The sequence below is a fragment of the Patagioenas fasciata genome, chromosome 1 (genome assembly GCF_037038585.1).
Source record: "Patagioenas fasciata isolate bPatFas1 chromosome 1, bPatFas1.hap1, whole genome shotgun sequence".
Classification (NCBI taxonomy): Eukaryota; Metazoa; Chordata; class Aves; order Columbiformes; family Columbidae; genus Patagioenas; species Patagioenas fasciata.
In genome coordinates this window covers 79,033,674-79,056,075 of record NC_092520.1, presented here as the reverse complement: position 1 = coordinate 79,056,075, position 22,402 = coordinate 79,033,674, and the positions used below count along the sequence as shown (strand labels likewise).

At 39.7% G+C, this 22,402-nt stretch overlaps 1 protein-coding gene across 8 annotated transcripts in view; it reads right to left on the bottom strand.

Moving 5' to 3' along the window:
- NRIP1 (nuclear receptor interacting protein 1) overlaps positions 1 to 12,942 on the bottom strand; it is a 129,273-nt gene extending 116,331 nt beyond the window's left edge. For 4 of the 8 annotated variants that reach the window (XR_011739435.1, XR_011739436.1, XM_065862812.2 and 1 more), the window contains exons 1-2: positions 12,770 to 12,917; positions 12,553 to 12,666 (exon numbers count right to left, since the gene is read on the bottom strand). The gene's annotated coding sequence lies outside the window, so the exon portion shown is untranslated. The other 4 variants (XR_011739439.1, XR_011739438.1, XM_071809601.1 and 1 more) reach the window with 4 other exon arrangements.
- Between the last annotated feature and the right edge of the window lie 9,460 nt (positions 12,943 to 22,402).

Genomic DNA, 22,402 nt, shown 5'->3' with positions numbered 1-22,402 from the left:
TCAGCAAGTGAAATTTTCCTATACAGAAGCAACATGGTGCTAGGATTATCTTTTTTTTTTTCTTTAATAAGTGTTGGTTCATTTTTTCATAACATATTATCATACTTGGCAATACTGAGTTTAATTCCACTTAAAACGACAGAACTGAATTGTCATCATTTTTAATGGGTAAAATCTATGCAGTTCGTCAGAGGTACTGTAAAATCTAATCAGAAATTAGACTGTAAAATTAATAGGCATCTATCCTATATAATACTCTTTTATAAATCTGGAGCTGTAGCAGATTTGGAGTTTCACATACAGTACAATTAGGCAGGGGTGGAATCTTTAGTTTAAACAAATAACCTGTGAAATAAGCATTACATGACACTAAACAGTTAGTGCCTGTGTTTTACTTTGAGTAGTAGGGTACCCAATCCATTAATTCTACTTCTGGGCTTTCATATTAGTGTATTTCCATACTGCAGCTTATTTCCTCCCTGCACTTTATTTTTACACAGCAAAGGTTAAGGATGGCTGTAAGATGCTGGTTTTGACCACACATCCCTTGTGTGCGAATGTCCAGGTGACAGGAGGGCAGTGCTCACCCATCCCCTTTATTTGGAGCAGATTAACAGGGAAAAATGGACCAGAGAGGCATAAGGCAAGCTAAGGAAGGAGCCAGCTGACAGTTTTTTCTTACCAGCATCACTGAGAAAAAGGGCAGCAGAGCCAGTGGTTCCCCGGCACTGCCTTGCGCAGGGGAGGCTGCAGGAGCCTGGCCGCAGGAAGGGAGATGGGTGGTCATAGAATCATTTTGGTTGGAAGAGACCGTTAAGATCATTGAGTCCAACCATAACCTAACTCTAGCACTAAATCATGCCCTTAAGAGCCTCATCTCACCTTCAGGGATAGTGACTCCACCACTTCCCTGGGCAGCCTGTTCCAGTGCTTCACAAGCCTTTCCATGAAGAATTTTTTCCTAATATCCAATCTGAGCCTTCCTTGGTGCAACTTGAGGCCATTTCCTCTTGTCCTATCACTTGCTACTAGGGAGAAGAGACCAACACCCTCCATGCTACAACCTCCTTTCAGGTAGTTGTAGACAACATAAGGTCTCCCCTCAGCCTCCTTTTCTCCAGGCTGAACAGCCCCAGCTCCCTCAGCTGCTCCTCATCAGACTTGTGCTCCAGGCCCCTCACCAGGCTTGTTGCCCTCCTCTGCACTCTCTCCAGCACCTCAATGTCTTTCTTGTTGTGAGGGGCCCAAAACAGAACACAGGATTCCAAGTGCAGCTTCACCAGTGCCAGCATCTCCTCCCTCCTTGGGCTTTGCCCGCCAGCACTCACAAAGCCCAGGCCAAGGGTTCCCATGCCCAGAAAACAGTACAGGAAAATCTCAAGCAGGACTCCTCAGGATTTTCCTCCCTATCACAGCAGAAGGGGGGCGAGGGGGTGTGTTTGTTGTGTCCCCCCCTAACCCCCAGCAGAAGCGGGCAATCTGGCTAAACATATGTAATGTTACGTAAGGCCATAGGAGCCGCTGCTGTTGATGCTGAAGGATGGGAAGGGGGCAGTAAGCTGATAACTAAACTTACTTTTCTGTGCTGAAATGATGCACTCCTAATGGTAATTTGCACCATTTTAACTCCGAGTACCTCCCACGTAATGATTATACAGTGTTACTATAAAACCTTAGGGTTCATCTGCAGAAACATTTCTTATGCTGGTGTTCTCTGTGGAGATATACTTATAAAAAGTGGTATGAGGGGAAGATTAAATAGATAAGAGCATAAAAACAGATTATAGAATAAATACAGTCTTGTAGATCAGCTTTAACTGGGAGGTAGAAGCTTACACCCCTGATTCTCCTGCTGACTTCTGTAATACTGGACAAATTGCATCATTTCTTTGCACCTCAGTTTCCTGGATTTCAATGCAGGACAATGCCTTTTTCAGCTCTTTCTCTACCTTCATTAGAGACATAAGCATTCTGTCTAGCCTATGAAATGTGGATCTCAGTTTAGTCTTTTGACTTGAAACAAATAGTTATCAACATACACACATTTTTCTTCTTGGTTTGTCTTTTCTTTTCTTTTCTTATAGATCCTGCTATTCATTCCAACTCTATCTCCATTCCAAGAGAAAATGAACAGTATTTGACAAGAGCAAAAGAGCAAAATCAGTAGGGAAGTAATTTTTATTTATTTATTTATTTTTAACCACAACAACCTGATAGAGAATAAAGCATGGTGAAAACGAGAATTTTTCTTAAAGTAGTTTTTTATAAAAAGCTTTAGTGGTGCTTCTTTATATTAATAAAGCCATTCACTGAAGTAATCTTGCCTTACACCATTAGTGCATGGCAAAGCAAAATAAAGCGAAAACCTTCAAAAAAGTGCTTAAAGGAATAAAGCTGTAAGAAGGAATACACTTTCTTGCTATCATAATTGCACATTCAAGAGGCCTCCGCTTTACTGGTGACAATTCAGAGCGACAATGTTTAGCTTAGTGCTGTCGTCATGTAGCTACTATTATAGAAATTGTAGTTGTACTACTTTCAAAGTGAGTAATTTTATGAAGTTAATTGTGCAACATTGTTTATGAATTTAAACCACACAATTAATCTATTATTCACAGACATGCATAATGGACTCTTTGTGTTGAATGATGGTTTAAGAAAAAAAAATGCAACTGATTTTGGAGCTACAATGATTGATTTACGAGGTAAAATTAAAAGTGCTAAGTATGTATTACTTGGCTACTCACCAGCTTAGTGGATGGGGGTAGTATGAAGAATATCTATATTAGCTAACTGCAATGTAGGAATATCAAGGAATCAGAGAAATTATTTAAAACAAGGGGATTAACCTAGAAGTAAATGGTGAAAATTTAAGAAAGGGAATTGGCTATCAAGAGAAACTAGGCAAGAATTAGATGTACTTGCCTATAAAAATCTCCTGTGATGTAAGGTAATGGAAGCTTTATTCTTTGAAATTTTAAAACAGCTGGATCAAACAATATCAAATTAAAAGCCAGCACTCCAGTAACATCTGTTATTAATATCTTGTTTTTTAAGTAGATAGTAGGACTTTAAATGGAATGCTACCCAATATGAATAATGGAAACTACCTGTCTCTAAAGAAGAAAGGACTTCTGTGGTACCAAGGGATCTGACTTCTTGGTACTTATCAAGAAGTAATGGAAATACTTTCCATTTTTAATTCATTTGGAAAAAAAAATGGATGTCATTACAAATGGTGAATGTCACAGGAGTTCATGGGCAGTTCTATTAAAGAGCTTTACACCAAGTAAAAATTCACAGTTTAAATAAAAGCTATGCCCCAGTACAGCGCTTTAGCTTTTTATACTAACAAATATTAACTGAACAACAAATTGAAGAAGTAATTTGTTTTCTTTTCACCAGATTTGCTTCTCTGAACTGATAGTTAACCGAAGGATGTAAAATCATATTAAAGTATGTGACGGATTTGGAAGAGATACACCATAGCGATACACGAAACTTGCTTCTTTCACCGTCCTCTGCAAAGGAGAGTCTCAATGAGTCACTGTTAGCTGAGTTCCACGAACATCCCACTATCACATATTTGAGCTAGCCTACTTCAGAAAAAAAAATATGCATTTCCATGAAAATTACTTTAGTAAAGGGCAGAAGGAGATGGGTTTAGCAAGCATGTTTATATAATTTAATAAAAAAAAAAAGTTAATCTAAGTGTCCCCATATCAGTTGGTCTTGATTTAAGCTCTAAAATTAAGGAAGCTCCACACAAACCTAACACTGCCAACTCCCACTAAACCATGTCAATAGGAACCTCATCTATGTCTCTTTTAAATACCTCCAGGGATGGCGACTCCACCACTTCCCTGGGCAGCCTGTTCCAATGCCTGACAACCCTTTCTGTGAAGAAACGTTTCTTAATACCCAATCTGAACCTTCTCTGGTGCAACCTGAGGCAAATTCCTCTTGTTCTTACAGTTGCTACTTGGGAGAAGAGACCAACACCCTCCATGCTACAACCTCCTTTCAGGTAGTTGTAGACAGCAATAAGGTCTCCCCTCAGCCCCCTTTTCTCCAGGCTGAACAGCCCCGGTTCCCTCAGCTGCTCCTCATCAGACTTGTGCTCCAGGCCCCTCACCAGCTTCATTGCCCTTCTCTGAACTCTGTCCAGCACCTCAATGTCTTTCTTGTAGTGAGGGGCTCAAAACAGAACACAGGATTCCAAGTGCAGCCTCACCAGCACTTTTAGGCTGAAGTAAAATAACAAGTATACGTTGCCTCAGCTGACAACTGTCACAGGTTTTGAAATAGAAGCAGGACAGATGGATCATATATTAATCTGATTTTAGATATGTAACTCCATCAAAGTATTACAAAGCAAGAACATTGCATCAACATGGAGCTTTTTATCCCTGAATTGCTGATGAGCAAAATTAAATAAAATTCACCCAGCTCTTGTCATTTTTATCTTCTGTTGAGCATGTTTATATAGATGTCTAAGTTACAGAATCTTTGTGTATAAATCATGTAACATATATGTATATATGAAAGCAGGGGGGTTTTTTTCCCCTCAAATCCTCATTACTGCCTATTCCATATTACTTGTAGCTGAATAAGTATTAACTTCCGTTTGTTTTACAACTCAGCTTTGTATTCATTCTCCATTAATTCTCCTGCTAAAGTAACCTGACCCTTCTTCAACCTGAACATTAACAGGTATTATAAGCTTCAGTTCTTCCTCTTTCATCTGGAAATTTTCCTTCATACTTTGTCAACTTTATATCTCATATTTTCATTGAGTTTCAGTTATGAGACTATAATAGGTCTGTGTGACTATGTTTGAGTGTATGTTTACACTCTTTGGTCATGTGTGATAGAATCACATTATGAATTCTCAGAAGAAAAAGCAGATCATGTGTACAGCATACCAATAATTTTTATAATATTTCATATAAAAATTAAATGAAAGTTCATAATAATCTGACACTATTGCCTTTCCCGATGCAATTTATTGAGCTTATAGGCACCAATTTGAAATTTGTGTATATGCTAACAGTTCTGTTCACCCACTTCACTGTCTGAGGTGCAGTTATATTCTCCCCAAAGAAAGAATGGCCATTAAGCACAATATAATAACTAATGGAAAATTTCACATTTATCAATCTAGGAAAATACTAATAAAATGCGGGGTTACAAATAAATAGCTGAAATTGTCATAAAAAAAAAAAAAAAAACAAGCAAACAAACAAACAAAACAACTTATCTGCTAGACTTCATTTGTTATTGAAAAAATTATAGTATGGTCTACTACAGATGACCTGGTGGCCTTCTAGGATTACAGACTAGAGCATGGGCTATTCAGCCCAAAGGTTAGGGCCCGTGTCCAAAACTTGGAAAGGAGCTGAATGTTCATAGCCAAAAATCAGGAACCAGAAAGTCAAACCAAGGGTCAGCAGCCAGAGACAAGAATAAGCATCTGCCCAGGAATCACGAGCTGAAATCAGAAACTCACAAGAAGAAATTACAATCGCAGGGCACAATGCAGATGTGGGTCTGAAAATGTACAGTATGATGCACAAAAGGATGCACTCAGGTTCCGCCTCAAAGACCTGCTTCTGAGCCACTGGCTGACATGCTCTGGCTAACCCATTAAAAAATGGGTCCAAACTGCAGAGAACCTGATTTACTACTACAGAAGAAGGTTTTATCCAGATTAGCAATACAGAGGATAATGTGAAGATAAGGCAGCTGGTATATCCGTGTGAATAGTACATGCGGTATGTATTTGCTTTCATCGTGCTGAAAATGGGACAGCCATCTATCAGCCCAGTGCTGGTGGATACACAGTCTGCACTGTCTGACAGGCATGGTTACTAGCAGAGAGAATCCCCCCTAGCTTCTCATAAACCCAAGAGCTAGCTATAGTAGACAAACTACTGCAGAGGGTGAGCGCATATAAAAAAACTCCATCTCTGCATCACAGTCTTACAAGAGATTCTGGGTTAAACATGTTGTTCTTTGATGCTTGTGATTTTGAGCAGAGGTATGGAGGACCTGAAAGTGATGGGGGGTGGTGTGGGGGGTGGAGGAGGGAAGCTTAAAAACCTCTTAGCATAAGAAAAACAATATTCACATACCTTACATATAGCTACAAGAATGTCTAAATGAGCAGTAAAACAAGTGCCAACAGAAGACTATCTTGTTGCATCAAGATAATTGCAGCCTCCGAAAAATTTTCCATGAAAATATGGCAAATAAGCCAGCCTTCTATCCTTCCAAATTGTCTGGGTGTTGAGAAAGATGGAAACTCTTTTCTCAGTATCATACCTGTTAGGTAGATTAATAGAAGGCTACCATTTCTGCTACTGCTGACCCAGCAAGTTTCAGAAGCATTACATCCAAATACCACTTTTAAATTAGGTACTAACATGCAATTTCCAAATCTGTTAAAAGCAGGAATTAATTAAAACAGACGGATCAGTGTTGCACTAATTTGATAAGCCTTTGACCTTCCTAAGGCTTTTGCTTAGTATCAGTGCAGAGAGCGGTGCCAAACGATCAGACTGGACGCCCACCTGTAATTCTGTATGCATGAAGCAGCAGTGGAGGAAGGCTGTACACAACAGGACCCAGCATGAAAAATACAGGTCAAAAGATCAAGAATAAATCCTGTCCCTTTGGATTTCCCTAGTGAAAAGCTTTTTTTGCCTTGGACTGATACCTTCATCCTGCCAAGTCCGAGGCCTTTACTCTGCTGGACTAGTAGCACACAAGAGAGGGCAGCTCTCCAGCCTTGTACAGTTTGTTAAAGGACTAGGTGAATTGAAGACCCTGCATGCTCAGGGACACAGTAACTCCCATGAGTCCTTACAAGTGCAGTTGTCTCAAGTAAGACAGCAGATTATTTGTAGAGCAAAATGGATTTGGAATATAAAAGTAGTTTGAAAAGGAAACCTGTCTCTGGTGTGTTGGACTGCCCCAAGTTCAGGGGAGAGAGTAGCTGCTTCATCTGTTTTCTAGATTCAGACAAAGTACGGAAGTAAACTGACTATGGATGAAAAAGTAAGTCTAAGGCAAGCAAAAAAGGAAATATTGGCAACTGGAGTTGAAAGGGTTGGTGTGCAGGAGAATAAGTGGCAGTATATCTTGAAGGACAGCTTTTTTGAGGGCTGTCATAGTGACCACCATGAAGTACTACTGCCTGAGTGCACAGATGGGGCTGAGGGAAGCAGTAGCTCCTCACTGCCAGGAGCAACCAGCCTAGCAGCAGAGTCATACAGGACTGCTCTGAACCCTTTAGTGCACCATCATAGAATCATAGAACAGTTTGGGTTGGAAAGGACCTTCAAAGGTCATCTAGTCCAACCCTGTGCAATGAACAGGGACATCTGCAACTAGATCAGGTTGCTCAGAGCCCCGTCCAGCCTGGCCTTGAATGTTTCCAGGGATGGGGCATCTACCACCTCTCTGGGCAACCTGTGCCCGTGTTTCACCACCCTCTTTGTAAATATTTTCTTCCTTATATCTAATGTAAATCTACCTCCTTTTAGTTTAAAACCATTACCCCTTGTCCTATCACAACACGCCCTGATAAGGAGTCTGTCCCTATCTTCCTTATAGCCCCCTTTTAACTATAGAAAGGCTGCAATAAGGTCTCCCCGGAGCCTTCTCTTTTACAGGCTTAACAACACCAACTCTCTCAGTCTGTCCTTACAGGAGAGGTATTCCATTCCTCTGGTCATTTTTGTGGCCACCTCTGGCCCTTCTCCAATAGGTCCATGTCTTTCCTGTGCTGGGGACCCCAGAGCTCAACATAGAACTCCAAGAAGGGCCTCACGAGAACAGAGTAGAGGGGCAGAATCATATCCCTTGACTTGCTGGCCACACTCCTTTTCATGCAGCCCAAGACAGGATTGGCCTTCTGGGCTGCAAGTACACATTGCCTGTCCAATCTTTCATCCATCAGTACCCCCAAGTACTTCTCTGCAGAGCTGCTCTCAATTGCTTCATCCACCAGCCTGTATTGATACTGAGGCTTACCCCAACACAGGTGCAGGACCTTGTACTTGGCCTTGTTGAACCTCATGAGTTTCAAATGGGCTCACTTCTAGGGCTTGTCCAGGTCTCTCTGGATGGCATCACATCCCTCTGTTGTGTCAACTGCACCACTCAGGTTGGTGTCATCCACAAACTTGCTGAGGGTGCACTTGATACCACTGTCTATGTCACTGGTGAAGATAATAAATAGTACTGGTCCCAATACAGTCATAGGCCCAGGTTCAAACTCCTTCCTGCTCTGGTTCCTCAGGACTAGTGCCTCACATCCCTTCAAACAGCACATCTGGTTTGTGCATGGCTGTGGGCCAAGAGTTCTTGTCTGCACTACATTAGCATGAGAGTTTGGAGAGTTTGTGTTGGTGAGATACACAGGCAGGTTTTGGTATATGTGTGAGGAAATGGTGACGGACAGATGTTACTGTCGCCACTACTTCAGCACGCAGTTCTTGTTGAAAGTGGCAGCTGTAAGGTACATCTGTATGAGAAGAAAGCTGGAATGGTGAAACGGTTCATGAGCTTCTCCCTACCCACACATACAGCTCTGCTCAAGCAAGCTTTGGAGCCACTACCTTGGAAGTGCTGTACATCCTTGGACTGGAGTATTCTCCACTACAGCAGTGCAGCTCCTTACTATAACAGTTCTCATTAAACTCTTCTAAATGGTTTTAAATCTAGCGTAGGTGTATAAGATATCTTAGGCACATACGAATTTAAATATGCATATATTGTGCAGTGGGTCAGACCACCAACATCTTTCTTAGAAAATATCATGTTGAGAATTTTGTTATGACCTCAACCTATTTTTCTACATGAAAGAAAAATATTGTCTGACTTCCTTCATAGCATATTCTACATCTTATTGACAAATCACTTATGACATTAATTTATTAGCATAAAAATATTACTACACTCAAGACAGCCTGCTTTGATTTACTACATCAGGGTTTTTCATATGCCAAGGTCCTATCATCTCTGCTTGATCATTAAAAGTCTCTTGGCCTGTTTTTTTTTTCAACAGAAGAGTTTTGCCCCATTGCCTTGGCTAAAATCCTGAATATCGGAATGGCTTTGCAGCTCAAAGGAAGATTCACTCGGCTGATGCTTAAGAAAAACAGGATGAGTTTTTCAGAACCACCTTCTCTAAATTAGCTCCTCGCCACAAAAATCAAAAGCAAAGAAGGGAAAAAAAGGGGTATGTAAATCCAGAAAGTAAAATCTGATGACACTTACAGACAAGATGCATAAATTGCAATGTTGTTTTTATCCTCCTTATGTGAAAACAACATTTATTACATGCAAAGGGAAGTAATAAAGCTAAATACACATATCCCTTTTCCATCCAGGTAGTGTTTCAGGGGTTGGTATCTACTTGGTTTTGTGAAAACATCAACACCCTATTATGGAATCTGGACCCACTGGCTGTATCCAGAGGTGCCTACTGAGCTCCACAGAAGACAGAGACATGAAGAAATGTAAGAATTAAAAACTTTTTGCCAGCATAATTTCATTATTTGGTGTTGTAGGTTTTTTCTGTTCTTCCTTGGGTGTGCCCTCCCCCTCTCCCCAGCTACATTTCAGTAGGGCAGTCATGCACAACCAGTGACTGACTGCTCGTACTAGTCACAGTGAGCAAGCCCTGCATCACTAATATCCCAGACTACAAGAGTCCAGTCAGAAAACATATTAAGCATAGGAAACTGAGACTAAAATTAAAACTTGCACTCTAACCTTTACGTAAATTGATTTGTTATTTGGAAAAATAAATCAAAGTCTCATTGACTTAAAGCTTATGAATTAGATGAAATCCATGAAAAATCAATTGGCTTATATTTAATTCAAGGATCGTTTCCTGGAAAAGGAAAAAAATACATCTAAATACATAAATTAAGATAACCAATTATTTTATCTTGTTTCCACTTCCTCAGCCAACAATAACTGAAACCAAAAAAGCCAAAACAATTACACTATTATTTAAAACCCAGCTATCTAAATGGGATATGAATAAAAAAAATCAGACATCTTTAATGCATTCTCAGAGGTTTTTATATACATTTCAGCAACTGCCATTTTAGCCATAGCGATAAATTTAAAAGCCCATTGTTTGTGTAATGTGTACCCACCAGTCTCTCAGCCAGACCAGATCATGCTATTAGAGAATTTATTTCCAAAGAGTATGTTCTTATTCTGTCCAAAAAGTAAACAATTCATCTGCTCACAAAGAAGCAGGTTTGCTTGTGAACACAGGAAATAAAAGTACGGTGATGTTATATATTCAGCATAAAAATAGCACAAAGTTTTGAAATATGAATAAATATATCGAAATAGTATATAGGTCTAAGTTAAATCCATGTAAATAAGCAAAAGCTAACCATTTAATTTGCATTATGGAACATACCCTACACATGCAGGCACACACCTTAAAAGCTGTGAGAAGTACACTTGCTCCTTTTGATCTTCACACCACCTGCTAGCATGGCTGATAAGCTACTGAAATTCCCCGATGTTTTCCCTTCCCTCTCCCATCTCCAACAGATATGTAAGCACAGCATAAGCCCAGCTGCGCTAAACACCCATTCTGATATAAAATCTTTAACAGGAACTTTATACACGTATATATCAAAAAGTCAGCACATCTCATTGTCACATACGCAGCACATTAGAAAGCTTGTTCTGTCTGAGGGTTGCTGAGATACTTGGCAAGACAGACGGCCAGTCTCTCTGTCTCCCTGATGGCGTCTGCATTGCTGCAGATTTGTCATGTAATTCATTGAGTTGAACTTGGCACATAAATTTTCAGTTATGACTAAAAAGTTAGAAAATTCTCCACAGATGAAAACTACACGTCCGTACTGATAGTCAAGCCGGGAGTGCTGTGGGGAATGAGAGCAGGAACAAAAGATCAATTCCAGAATGTGAGAGTGAATTACAAAGAGGAAGAATAAGCTAAAAGAAACATAAATTCTGAGATAACTCTTTAAGATCCTTCTACTTCCATTCATTTTCTATCAAAATATCATTCAATATTTAAATCACTCCCACTTTAGGTGGCAGTTTATTGAGATTTTTTTTTTTGAGAATTGAGATCCCAGTAAACTAAAAGCTTCTACCACAAGCTGAACTCCGAATTTAAAACCAGCATCTCCACATAGCTCCATCCTTAACTATGGTAAACCAGAGCCCGACAACAGATGAGATCATGCAGAACCTTCCACTTAACACAGAAGCAATAAAAATCTGTGGTTTTATATGAAACCTCATGTCAGACAGAAAGACCAAAAGGAGCAAGGTCCTTTCGAAATAAAGATTTGAAACTTTCACCAATATTATGACATAATTAACAGGTTGCAGACAAATGTGATTATTTTACTCAGTTTTTCCTTAGAAAACCATACTTTCAAACATTATTTTACATGGGGTAGGCTATGCTATAGGACTGAAGTACAAAAACCTAAGGTTCTTGCCAGTAAAAGTTTTAACCTGGATTGAAGGAAAAAACATTAGTTTAAACAAACCTTTGAGGAAGTTTGTCAAAGTCCTTACATAGCAAATTTATGTACACCTATACAAATAATTTCATTTTAATCCACCCTTTCCTTCTAAATTTATAACCATGCCACTACTCTAAGGTGTGCTAGTTTCATTATTACCAATGTATAAAGTAGTAAGCTACTGAGAGATCTCTTCTGCATTTAACATTTACCCAGTATATATTTCTGTTCTATTTGAAATATGATTTTTAAAGTTAAGTTTTTATATTACTAAGTGTCTTAGTACACAAATAGTTTTGCTGCATAAATGTGAAATCAGATAATATATGTTAATTTGCTTTACTGACCATTTTAAGTATCTGTACAAGCACCTTCCTACTGATATAACACAGCCTGCATTAGGAAGAAGCAAGGGGTAGTAGAGGGTTTGCCTAAACTACACCAGCAGAATAAAGCAGTACAGCTTTAGCTGCAGACAAGCCTGCTTGCTGTGCCACTGCAGTGGGGACAAGACTGAATGCAGAAGACATGTAGAAAAGACAAATTCTGAAGTGAGGAGCAAAACTAAACAAAACAATCAGAAACAAGTAAAAACCCCAGCCCAGGGTAGCTGTGCCAATCCTGTTTTGGACTATTCTTGTTTATTTTCTTCCAGTATTCCTGCCAAAGAAAATTCCTCTGTATTTTCTTAAGACATTTGAGTTTGAATGAGAAGAGCAAAGCTAGATGGAAGGAGGGCTTTTCTGATAGACTTACCTGAAGGAGTTTAAAAACAGGGGCTGGGGAGCGTGTATACTGAAAGTAAAATTCACAGGCACAGATTCTTAATGGAAAGATACTAGTTTCAAGATAAAAAACCCCGTAAGTCATATCTGAGTGCACAAAGCTTTTTCCTGTGGGTTTTTGGTTTTGGTTTGGTTTTTTTTGTTTTTTTTTCAAAGAGGGGCAGATAGCAATAGTACTATTTGAAGGGCTTCAGCCCCTTGAATAAACTCTAATTTTTACTTACCTGTCGGGTCTCTCTCAATGCTAGGATCCCAGTAGAACTGTAGCCAGCACAGTCCTACACCAGGATGTAGTTCTTGGTTCAGGTAGGCAACAAGTGGGATGATTCTCAAACTATCTGCTGAGAAAGAAAATTAGTAATTTTAAACAAAGGCAGATACAGACAAAAGAAAAAGAAAAAAAAAAAGGAGAGAGAGAGGAAAAAGAAAACAGGAATTGACCTGCAAGTAATTTTCCTGTTTATTCTTATACTACTAACTGAAGCCAGGTGACATGAGCACAAAAGACCATAATGAAAACTGAGGGCGGAAAAGCAAGAGGGGGAGATGCAAACATTCACGTATCAGCAGAGCCAACAACCAGAACAGTTGCTACCTTGCAAACCTGGTCCAAGTTCCTGTTTTGTTTGATTTGAACTATGTACCTGAACTTCAGCCTACCCCCCGAGCCCATGCAATCTCACAAACCACAGGGCTAGAGGGACTCTTCTCCTTCCTCCCATTATACCTTCCCTTACAAATATATTATTAGTAATGTGTGGTCAATGCCAAGAGAAAAATAATGAAAGAAACCCAGTCCATACGGTAGGTAACAGCTTGACAGGGAGCCCTTTTTGGATGAAGCAAGACAAGGTTCAAATCTGTAGCTACCACCCAGCAGAGCTATATCATCTGCAGGACTCCTGTCAGTGCAGTAAGAAATGTACATGTTTTACACCTGTTAATTTCATAATCTCCTTACCTTTTTTAAGTTTTAAGTAGCCTACAGTGATGGGGAGTGTAGTGGTACAAGTCAGAGTTTCTTAGGAAACAAAGATTTCGAGGTCAATTATAATCAGTCTAGCAAAGAGATGCCAGAGACTTGGGTGGAACTTCAGCAGTGGGAGTAACAGAAACTGTTACTCACAGGTGCTACTAAATCAGAGGTTTGCATCAGTGCAGACCAAATTAACTAATTACGGATATGCACTGCCAGTGTCACTACGTACTATTAGTCTCAGTGACTTGATCTGTTCACTACAGTCATTGTGTTCAGACAGCAAAGAATAACAGAAAAAAGCCAAATACTCCCGAGTTTTCACAGTCCAGGACAGTAATGGAATATCAGAGGTACAATTCCTGTTATTTCTCCTTCCCTATGTCCTCCCAGGATGGGCTCAGCCATTATAGCACATTATTTTGGAACTTTGGACCTTGGCTACCTTTTTTTTTTGTCTTTTTTTTTTTTTTTTTCCTTTTTGAGCACTAAATAGTTCATGTGCCCATCTGAACCCTTACAAGCCGTGGTCTGGAGTGTTCACTGCAGGATCTCTGTTAGTTTAAGTACTTTGCTCAGAAGTGGAAAGTTAGACCTGGGTTAATAACTAAAGCATGGGACTAACTCATTAGAGGAAGGCTGCTCTGGTGTTTGATGGGCTTATGATTGTTTGCAGGAGGGGAAAAAAAAAGCACAAAAATCCACAAATCTTTTGGTCCAGCTCATGTTTTGGGCTACTACAGTCCCTCCTTGCACCCTGTTTTTAACTGTGGCTCTGTGATTAAATTTACTGAACTCTGAGAAACAGAAGCTGTGATACAAACAGGGCAGACCTCTGTTGTCTGAGAAAGCTTCCTGAATATCCATGTTCCTTTCAGTGAAATGAGATGACAGCAGTCTGCTCAGACCTGCGGTGTGCTGTGGGCACTGAGCACTTGGTTTACCACCCATGGTTTACCATCCTTTCCTTGAGAAAGGATGTGGCCACAGATAGGAAACTTTTCTCCATCTGTAATACAGCTACAGCACTGCCTGAAATATAAATTCCTCCAAGGATGTTCATACCAGACTTTGCTCTCAGCCATTAGTCTCCATTCTCACTCAGGGTCTGTGTCTGGGTACAGTAGCCTTTGATATGACCACAGCTAATCAAAAAAGCTGCGCAGGTGGGGTTTACAGTCCTGAATAAGAAAAGTAGGGTTAGCTTCGTGAAAAGCCTTTGAAGGAGGAGAAAAAGGAAGATTTGAAGGCAGGATATCCAGATGTATTAAGTTCTTTTCATCCTCACGGTATAAAACACCATTATCACGACACAAAGGAAACGCATGGACTAGCTTTTTTTTTTTTTAAATATATATATATATATAAAAGGGAGTTCTATTTCATCTCTTTGTATATAGAGAATTATTTCTTTTGCTTCATTTTTCTGCATTTAAATAAATCTCAGGAGGAAGGAGAACACGGACAGGCACTATTTCCTGCGTGCTTAATTTTCCTACTCTGTTCCTTCAGTGAGGTTTGGTTAGGTCGCTCCATTATCCAGCACATTATTTTTAAACAATTCAGTGACTCCTTCCAAAATGTTCCTTGTTTAATGAAATCCAACACATGAGAAAAGAGAACGGGAAGTTTTTGTTGTTTGTACTTATAATCTTAAACCAACTATTGCTCATCCCGAACGTGTCAGCTAGCAGGGCAGACAGAGCCAGCAAGCCTTCAGACACTGAACTCTGAACTTCGGCCAGACCTTGTCCCGGTCAGCTCTGTGACAGGAAAGCCGACAGACTTTGAACCCCGGGGCCCTGGGGCTGCTGCAGGGTTGCGAGAAGAGAAACAGCTGCACTTTGCAACATGAACTTTGTACTTAGACACATGCACATTTAATCTCTAGAGCAGAGCCTTTGTTTCATTACTTATTAACATCTCCTCCTTGAGTAAAGTTCTTTGTTAATGAAGCTTTAAATCATGGTGCGAGGGTTTTTTTTCCATCTTCCTCTCCCAAAAAAATAAAAGCCACCACCCAACTTGACAGGATTACATTAACTATTAAAAAGTACCAAAGAAAAAAAGTTAGACTTTATGGACCTTCTGAATACAGTGCGTATTTGTTGTGTGCTCTCTACCAGAACTAACTACAGAAATCCAGGAATACTCTGGGGCCTGTCTTTGCAGAGATCACCTCTTGAGATGATACCCACAGTAATTCAGCCTGCAGCAACATTCAACCTTATTTAGCAAAACAAATTAAAAAAAAAAAAATAGTAGGAAAGTGTCAGCCAATTCACACTAACAGCCATACTTTAAGGAAGTGTCATGGGATGTTTAAGTTGTACAGCTTTTTGCTACTGCATTTACTTTAGACCAGTGTCAGTGCTTGGCTTCTTTGTATTTCACCGTCGTGTATACTAACAGACACACCACAGCAAATAGGTAGCAAAGATTTTCAAGGCCTAGATCCATTTGTGCCCCATCTGTTTGTTAGCCCTCACTAAAATCAAACTTTGATCAGGAACAGAAACCTGCCTAAACGAGGACCAAACGCCAGCCTCAAGAGAGGGGCCACATAAGATGTTTAAATCATTTTTGTACCAGAAGTAAAAGCTGAAGATGCACATATGCATTTACTGTAACAAAACCTAGTAACAGAAAGGCACTGGAAGATTCTGGCAATGCCCCATTGTGTCTGTGTTGTAATAACAATATAAAGTGGCAAAGGAGATTAAAACTAGAATAAAACACACACTTGGATGTGTATTTTATTTGTCTTCAGATACCGCAAGTATTTGTCAGAGCCTGTTTGAAAGAAGTTATCCAGAGCAAGAGGGATCACAGTTATACTCTTCCTGTTTTCCATCACCACCATCTTTTTGACATGGATTTCTTTCTATGTCTCTATGGTCGGCTTTTTTCTCTTCCCCCTTTTTTTTTTTTCCTTCCATATGATGGAGGGAGACATGCACACACACCATATCCTCCTCCACCCCCTTCCTCTTCATTAACAGAATGATACAAAAAAGGAAATTTTCAACTACTCTAGAAAGACAGGAGGGAAAAGAATAAATACAGTCGAGCAATTTCAAGCTGCTCCCTTGCATGAAGCTGGGCTGGCGGGACTCAGAAGCAGTTGGGTGAGGATGGTAATTTCCTGAGCTTCCTTGTGAGAAGCCCATGACTTTTCTTACTTGGATCTAATTCTTACCCACCACCTTCAGTGCTCTGCTTTGAAAGCATCATCATTTGTCTAATCCTAGAGTTTGATACACATTCTTTTCAGAGAGCAGACTGACAGAAAATTACAGAATTACTTTTCTTGTATTACTACAATTTTGGGCAACAGTACTGCTGCTGCTCTTCTGTGACTGCAAAGCAGCTGGCACAACTACAAGAATGTTGCACCTTATTGTTTTCCTTTTTATATCCAGGAAGCCATGATTTCTCTTTCTTGAGGTGCCCCTCCATGATAAGGCATGCGTTATGCATGCCTTATCACCTCAGTCCTGGAACACAGCCCTCACATCATACGGGTCTACCATCATGATCATAAGATTTAACTGCTGCTAAGAATAGACACGATCATTTGGAATAGATCCTGCTTTATTTCTGGGTACAGTTTCTGAATGGTGTTAGACAATAAAAACCTTTTGGTTGGATTCTGGATAACACCTGCCTTCTCTTTCCATCAGTTAATCAAGAGCATCAGACCTCTGCCCGTGAGAGCAGGCATGAAGACCTGTACTATCTGCTTAGCTAGGGACAGCCGCGGACGTGACCATGGGTGAAGCCAAGCAAACCATAACGTCTCTGTGAACAAAGCAGGCAAGCCTCTGGGAAACTACAATACCTTTAATTTAAATAAATAAATAAAGATGAACACACTTGGAAAGAGAGTAGAGAAGAGCAACAGCAATGATTTAGGTCTGGAAACAAAAAAGGCTTCTTCCAATGAGACACTGAACTGTGTTTTGCTTCAAAGAGAAGATTATAATCTTTAAGGGACTAGACAAGAAGAAGATAATTCAGAAGACTCTAAATTAGTGGGCAGACACAGAGCAGAATCCAATATTTGCAAGTTCAATCTGGAGATAAAAAGCACATTTTAAGTATAATTAGCTACTGAGATGAATTGTCAAAAGATACAGTAAATTCTCCATCACTAAGGAACTATTTTAATTATTGTATGCTTAGCTTACACCAGAGCCCAGAAGTCTCAGTCAACACAGGCCAAATAATCTTCAAGTTTATCTAGTTTTGAGCACAAGCCACCCCCTCTGTCTGAAAATTGTTCCTGTTGCTCATTCCATTTTTTTTTCCTGAGTAATCCAAGGTGGGAGAATCATAACAAGTGGATAATTAGTGCATACAATATCAGGTCACATAGACATTATTTATAGATATAGATATTATTTATATAATACTAGCAATCCTCAGTCCAGTGCTTCCAGAAAAAAATCTGTATATATTCCCTGATGTCTAATTTAGGTTAGACAACAACAACAAAACCACCCAACCAGCCAAACAAATGTTGTGTATAGTATTGTAAGGTGCTTTTATCAGATACAAAATCCACCACAAAGAGAGTTTCAGACTAGTTCTATCAAGCACTCTACCCATTCACTCCCAGGACACTTTGGTATTATTCTATACCCAAAAATAAATATATAGCTAGCAGAAAATTATTTCTCTTTTTGGTCCTCTAGGAGTTTACATGGATAGCTCTTACTAATACTAGTCAGACTTAAGGGCAGAAATCCCCCATGGGCAGCCATGTTGTCTGGGGTATGTGCATAATTAATGTTATAAGAGTCTAATTTTGAAACAAAGTAGTCAGGCTTAAGATGAGTTATATTAAGATCAATAAACCTCTGACTGCATATTTGCCTATATATATATATATCTGCTGTATCCAATGTCAGACCAATGCACAGTTTACAGCCCAACTTCTGATAAGACAAGCTATCTTTTGGCTGTATTTGGAAAAATGAAATACAAACATACAAGAAGAAACACAGTGGGGTTTGTTTTCTTTTTGTTTCTTAATCTTCTTTGTAGCACATTGTTACTAGAAATGTTAATGCTCATCGTTGCTCTTTTTCACATTGTAGTGGCTAGGCTCAGCAAAGCTAACATAATCCTAACACTTCTGAGGTTACAAACTAAAATTCCCATGCAGCCCCATGGGAATATTTGTAACATCAAAGATGTGGAACAGGGACTCAGTGACAAGTACATGGAGGAAAGAAGAGGAAGCTAGGTGGCTTGAACATGAGTGGTTTTGCAAGTAAGAGATATTGTAATGAGGCAAAGAATACAAAATAAAATTATGCCAGTGGAATTTGGTTTCAGTATTATTTAGGATTTCTGTCACTGAAAGAGACATTTTCAAGCCTGTGGCTGCTGATGCTCCAGTAAAAATTGATGCCCTAGTCATACATAATGTATTATACAACACAGTATGTTAACTCAGCTTCAAAGTGTTAATATGTCACAAAACTCAATTCAGATATCACAGATTATGCAAAGGAGAGAAAGAAGTGGAAATATGCTCTTGTTTCTCAAAAGTGTCAGCCAGACTGTGCTTTGTGTCCCCCAGTCCAGGAGGATGTAGCAGCAGCTCTCACTAAACCTCTCTCACAAGGTGAGGGCTGGGTGGCTCTTCTCTAGTGAAGAGATCCCGTACTGAGGGCAAAACAATGCATTTGCCAAAAAAGCAAAAGCCTTCAAATATAAGACAACGGCCCAGGTTTTGTAGTGCCGTATCTGCAGATACATTTTATACTGCAGATTTTAAAACTGTATAATGTAAACACAGAAGAATTTATCACTTTCTTTATCTACAATAAACCAAAGTCCTAGCTTCAGTGTTGTATGGGTAAAGAATCCAGCTGTGCTCTCTGAATGCACACATACATACACAAAAAGCCAAACCCAGAAAAACCACCCCAACTTTTGAAATCTTGAGGAATCTACTTTCGGTTAATGAACTGAGGGGGCTTAAGCCCTCATGATTATCTAGGCTTTTTTTTTATTGTTTGTACTAAGCTGAGAGGGAAAAGGGATGCTTCCATTATTCAAACTTAATAAACACACCCACAAGAACAGACTTGGTTTAGACTAGCTAGACAATCAAGTGGGTTTACAAACAAGCTGGGACAACAGTTGAAATCTAGGATTCCCCAGAGGAAAGACCAGCTCACAGGACCGATCACAGTCCTGTAGACTAGCTGAGGCAGGACATGTGCCCAGTTTGGGGAAGGTGGGAAGAAACAAAATGAAGCAAAAAGCTGCTGTCTGCAGGAGGCAGCTTGCAGGTGGAAGCTGCGTGCAAGGGAAAGTCCACACACACAAGAGAAATCTGGCTATTGTTTAAGAATGCTGAGAAGTAAAAAGAAGTTGTATTCTGCATTTATAATAATTTACTAAAAATGTTTTTTTTTTCTGTAAGATCAGCATTCAATGCTACCAATCCCTCGAAAAATAATTTCCTTGAACATACACTGAAGAGAATACCATTCATGGAGTCTGACAGACACTTTGGGAGCCTGTTATGCAATCCTGTTACAAATACACACCAGCAACATAGAGCTAAACATTTAAAAAAATACAAAACAGCAAACTCCATCACCAGATTATACTTAACAGTTTGCTTCTCCATCAGCTACTTCAGGGGGTGTCCAGCTCTGGCCTGTGCTCACCGACTGACTTCTGTCCCGTTTCTTGGTGGCAGGAGCTTCAGGTTCTCCTCATCTCCCCTTGGCTGAGCGAGAGTGTCCTGATATCTCTGAGGTGCTCCTCACAAGGGATCACTTCTTACTTTCTCCTCTAGTGGCAATCTCATTCTGGAGCTTCTGCCAAACATGGCTGTGAAGGCTTAGTTTTCCCATCACCTGTTTTCTGCAATTAAACTTAGGATATAATAAAAGACCTAGGATATATAATTAAGGCTTAGGTTGTAATAAAAGGGATGCTCTTTTGTTTAAATTCTCTGCCCTACTGTGGCTGTTTTAAATTTGTATTTCTATCATTCTCTAATTAGTATCTGTCTTCTGTCTTTAGGCTGGCTTTTCCTGTTTATAAGACTGTGGTAAAACCTCATAAATCATTTAACCTAGAAAAGGTGATCGTACTAACAGTTTATGAAAACTACATTTAACAGTTTGCTCTCAATATTACCTAGAGAATAAAGATGACAATAATTCTAGCAGAAAATGGGTATGGGAAAGGGTATGAGACTCTTCTTCCTGCACAGACAGTGGGACTTCCTCACTGTAAAAAAACACGACCTCTGTGAGGCTAATTAGTTCAGGTGTGGCAGCAGGCTGATGAGTCTAGAAGGTGGTTCACCTGGAGTCGGTTCAGGTATTCACCCACTACCAAACAATATGAACATATTTTCCCCATCTCTCATGCTTCTAACCTTGTTTCAGCAAGCATCCAGGCATGCAGGAAAAGCAAAAGCACAGGAGCAAAAACAGCAGGCTCACAAGGACCAGGAGCAATCCATTAAAAACACAGAAAAGGCAGAAGAATGTGGTAATGAGGAACACATAGGAGTCATTTCCCTCCAATTCCTCTAGCCCATCAATTTTCCCACATTCTTCCCCTCATTTCTCTGTGACAGACCTTCAGATTGTACAGTCTCTGTTCTGATTTACCCTACCTGTTTCCCCAATATCAGAAACAGTGAAAAGAAGCAAAGTCCCAAAACAAGTCAGCCATCACCTTTACAACAGAGCACTGCAAAACACTAATTCCTTCTTCACCTTTTGTTTCCGTTCAATAAAACCATCACACTCAGTACACTCTTCAAAGAAGCAAAAAGAATTACTGTCAAACGCACACACAAACTCTCTTCTTCCATCTAAAAAGCACACATTTTCAAATTGTGTCCTCTTCTGCAACAAAGAAAGTGCATGAAACTAACTACATGCTAAAATGGGCTTTCGATTCAAAATAACCCAAACATAGAATATATACCTTCAGCTTTACAAGCCAGTCAAATATGCATTAAGGACTGCTCAACAGAGCCAGTCAAAGCACGGCTCCGACAGGCATTCAAAGTAGATTACATAACAAATCAAAAAATCATCTTCGACTTCTGCACCGTGATATGACTCTCAGTTCTTTGAGGCTGGTCCATACAGTAATGAATCTATTACACATCCTTGTTCCTGCACACCAGCCTCTGCCAGCAAATCTACTTTGAGGATATTCCTGATGTTCCAAGTCTTGAGAAGCTTTAATCTGTATTAACTAATTAAAAAAGGAAAAAAAATATAAACAAATTTAAGATATATCTATGTGCTTTAGGGCAATATTCAGTCCGATTCCACTGACAGCTTTCCTTATGGCTTTGATATTCATCACCTACTTCAAGAATAGGAGCTTTATGGCAGCCTTCAAAAAGAAGCTTCTACCTTCAACACAGGAACTGCAGTTGCTTCAGTGACAGATCAAGGTCTCCATGAGGTACAGAACAGCAGTTACCCAGGGAATATAACAAATATGCCAGCAAGCATGTATGAAAAAGAGTATGTGTAAAGAGAGAAAACTTTGATAACAGCTAGTCAAAACTCATCCCAGAAACCCTTTTCTGAGCAACAGTTCCTGGCAGAGGGGAGGGGATAATTAAAACAAGTCTGGCTGCACATCTTGCAGTTGCTGAAGTCTGAAGACATTTATACCAAACACAGTAATTTGCTCATAGGGGCTGAGCTCTTCACTTTGTTTTTACACTGGTTAGATGCAGGAGGAATGGAAAATTCCTGCTAAGAATTCCTTCTCCTGGGTCAACTGGACCTAAAAGGATTTAAGAGAAATTGGATGCCTGCTCTAAGGCAAGTCATTAGTGCAAAAGCGCTATCAAAACACAGGAGAGCTTCCACCCCATTTACAGATGCCAGAGCAGGACATTGGACATGGACTCCTTTGTAAACCTTCTACTAGAAAAAGAATCACTGCTTCAGCTAGTACAGAATCGAAACACCACACAGTCAACAAAACAGATGCCTTAACCATGCCAAAAATATCCCAGAATTTTTCATTTTTCAGGGGAGTAGACGATTTAGAACAGGTCAAACCTAAGCATGTCTTCCATTCAT